This window comes from Agelaius tricolor, unplaced genomic scaffold (assembly GCF_023055355.1).
Source record: "Agelaius tricolor isolate 1412-34295 unplaced genomic scaffold, bAgeTri1.0.p SCAF_21, whole genome shotgun sequence".
NCBI lineage: Eukaryota > Metazoa > Chordata > Aves > Passeriformes > Icteridae > Agelaius > Agelaius tricolor.
Window position 1 is genome coordinate 8,721,512 of NW_027269281.1, and position 3,690 is coordinate 8,725,201.

Consider the following 3,690-nt stretch of genomic DNA (forward strand, 5'->3'; position numbering starts at 1 on the left):
TCCAGCCCAGGACACCACTACCTAGCAAGCAAAGCTGAAATCCTAAGAGCTTGCAATCACTATAGAGCTGATAATCACCATGCTTGCTAGATGGTAGCCCCGTGGCGTTGGCATGAGCGAGCTAGCCTCGGGCACCCGGTCCCTACTCAGGGATTGAGTTCCTGAGCCCTATTGCTCTGCTTTATAATAACACCAATGAGAGGTTATAAAAGTGGTGCCCAACATGGGGCTCGAACCCACAACCCTGAGATTAAGAGTCTCATGCTCTACCGACTGAGCTAGCCGGGCCGGTCGGAGCCACTCCGTCTGTGAAGGGACTTTTCGTTTTAGAAAATCCTTTCCCCAGGAGGGTCAGTTTGACACTCAAAACTTACATCTGAACGAAAGTTCCTAGGAGAACTGACGCAGCAGACCCCTTCCACAGATCTTGGACCCCAGGAACTGTAAGTATTAGATAATATTGCACGCATAACTTCGGGGCTCTAAAACTTTTTTCGTTTTTTTTTTTCCTTTTTTTTCGCATTTTTTCTGCTGGAAGGGCTAACCATTAACATGGGTACAATTTTTAGTACATTAAAACTAAGTAAAACCGAGAGAGAGATATATTTAACTATTTTAGAAATCTTATCTGCTAACAACTTCTCCTTTTCTAAAGGCAAGCTCTCAAAAACTAACCTTAAAAAATTTGTAACTTGGATTATTTCGCAATACCCTGATACTGATAAGAAAGCAGTCATTGAAAATTCGTTTTGGGATATGATCAGGAACACAATATATATATCCCAAACAAACCAGGATTTCTCTGTAACTAATTATTTGCCTTTATTCCATATAATAACTAAAACCGTTGAAAGATTTAACAGAGAAAAGATTTTGCAGTCGGTAACAGACACTTCCTCTTCAAATACTAAGATTGATAAGGACTCAGAGGAAAGTCACTTGCATATCTCACATCAGCCCCTAGGTCCTAAAGTCCCTCTCGCCTCCGTTACTCCTAAAGCCGAGGTTACGCTGCCCACCACGGTTCCCCCCCCCCCCCACATCCTCCACCCCTGCGGGACCTGCGCTGCCTGTCTTATCTATAACTCCACACATCCCCCCTACCCCCGGCTCGGCTTCCTCCTTGCTTCCGGTCCCGGGTGTCCCTTTTCCTGCCTCTGCCGCCCCCTCGACCCCTGCGTCGGCTCTGCCCCCCTCCGCTGCGGCCCCCCCCACCCCCACGCTGGTGTCCCCCACCATCCCTCCCGTCGCCGCGCCCACTGCCCCCGCTCCCCCCGCCCCAGCTCCGACCGGCCCGGCCCCTCCCGACGGCTCCCTGAGCCACACCCCCGCCACTCCCGAGCTCGTGTCCATCCCCGCCCCCTCCCCCTGCTCCCTGCCTGCCACAGCAGGAGGACCTCACACAAGCGTAGTCCCATCACACCACCCCGTAACCGTGGCACCCCGGACCGGTACCACCGCCTGCTCACCCCCACCCCCCCCATGCCCGCACCTCCACCCCGCCCAGCCCCCCTGCCCCCACCATGCGTCCCCCCAACCGCCCGCCCACCCTCAATGCCACCCGAACGGAATACCAGAGACCCCCCAAGGTGCTACCCCCGCCACCCGGTCCTGTGCGTGCTGTACTGCCATCCCAGCTCCATTGGCACCTCCCCCCGACCAGGTCATGCCATGTCTCCCCCCCCCAGCCACTGAAACCTTTGAAAAACGCTTCTAAACGAAAAAAGCATAAGTCACGGATAGCAACCCCCCCCAGTCCTCCTCAGAGGACCAGAGCTCTTGCAGTGAATCTGATTCTGATACGATCCACACGGATCCATGGGCTCTTATTAAAATAGAAGCGACAAAAGTTGGGGACTGGGAGCTGGCACAGAAAATTAATGCTTTCCCAGTAGAATATAAGCAAGGACGGAATGGTGGCGAGTCCACTGTAAAGACATGGAAGGCTAACTCGAATAAGGAACTAGTGCAATTAAGAAATATAGCCAAAGAACATGGGCGAAGCTCACATATTTTTAGAAATTTCTTAGAAGCCATGTTCTCAGCACATGTCCACTGAAAATACAGTGGCCCAAGCAGTTGCCAAAGGTATTGCTGAAGGAGTTTCTGGTGCATATGCAGTAATAGCTTCTAAAGACCAAGCTAAATGCTATCACTGTGGGGATCTTGGACATTATATAAAGGATTGCCCAGAGAGATCACACCCCCGATACCACCGCAACAATTACCAAAGACCCCAGAATCAGCAGCGCTACCAGCAGCGTCCAGGAAACTTCTTGCACCGCCCGGTCGAGCCCCGGGCGCTGACAACAAATCAAAGGCCACCCAGACCCAACCCCGCACCAACCCAGGACGTTCCGGACCACAAGAAGAGGATCCAACCCACGGGGCAACCCAGATGGGAACCCGCCGTCAACTGGTAACTGCTTTGTCCATTGACTTTAATAATGAGAATGTTCACCGTGTTCCCACAGGCAAATATGGGCCAAAAGGTGGTCCTTTGGACATTTTAATTATAGGTGACTCTCTTAATAGCCCAAAGGAGATCTTCATTGTTCCAGAAGTGCTGACAGTGCAGCCAGGACAAGAGATTCTCGTCCAAGTATACTGCATAGACTTACCATTTTTTCTTTCAAAGGGAACTCCAATAGCACAAGCCTTTTTACTCCCAAAGGATCACAGGGAACAGATTCCTCTCAACCCTACAGCTATGTGGGCACAAGTTGAGGGACCATCCAAGCCTACCATCGAGTGCGGCCTCACCTGCAAAGGCGAGAAGACCCACCTACCAGGGATGCTGGACACCGGTGCTGAGGTGACCATCATCGCCCACTCAGAATGGCCAGCACACTGGGATCTACAACCTGTTGCAGGCATGATTTCAGGGATTGGCGGAGCTACAGTGTCCATGAGAAGCAAGAACAACATCCTCGTGGAAGGGCCTGAAGGCAAGCTGGCAACCATTCGTCCATTTGTGGTAAGAGCCCCCATCACCCTTTGGGGCAGAGACGTTCTATCCCAATGGGGAGCTTCCCTACATATTCCCACTCAGTATTTCTAATCGGGGCCACTGAGCTAAGCGCGCTGCCAGAAACACCTCGTCTCACCTGGAAAAGTCACAAGCCAATCTGGATAGAACAGTGGCCCCTTAATAAAGCCAAGCTGCGCGCCCTAAACACCCTCGTGGAAGAACAGCTCGGAAAAGGCCACATAGTAGAGTCCGACAGCCCTTGGAACTCTACAGTCTTCATTCTACCAAAGCCTGGGACAAACAGGTGGAGGCTCCTCCACGACCTTCGCAGAATCAACGAGGTCATCGAGGACATGGGCCCCCTCCAGCCTGGCCTGCCCTCCCCATCAATGCTGCCTAGAGACTGGACACTTGCTATCATAGACATTAAGGACTGTTTCTTCAGCATTCCTCTGCACCCTGAGGATGCTCCATGGTTTGCTTTTTCCGTTCCCTCTCTTAACAAGGAGGCCCCGCTCAAAAGATATCATTGGCATTATCTTCCTCAAGGCCTGAAAATCTCACCCACTATTTGCCAGTGGTACGTGGCTCACATCCTGTCTCCCATTCGGAAATCATTCCCCGATGCTATCATCCATCACTATATGGATGACATCCTGGTGTGTGCTTCAGACAAAGCTTACTTGGACAATACAGTTAAAAAGACTATTGAAACCATA

The 3,690-nt window shown here is 51.5% G+C and overlaps 1 non-coding gene across 1 annotated transcript; it reads right to left on the minus strand.

Moving 5' to 3' along the window:
* Nucleotides 1–215: 215 nt before the first annotated feature.
* TRNAK-CUU (transfer RNA lysine (anticodon CUU)) lies at nt 216–288 on the minus strand. The gene has a single exon. It is a non-coding gene; the product is annotated as a tRNA-Lys (tRNA).
* Between the last annotated feature and the right edge of the window lie 3,402 nt (nt 289–3,690).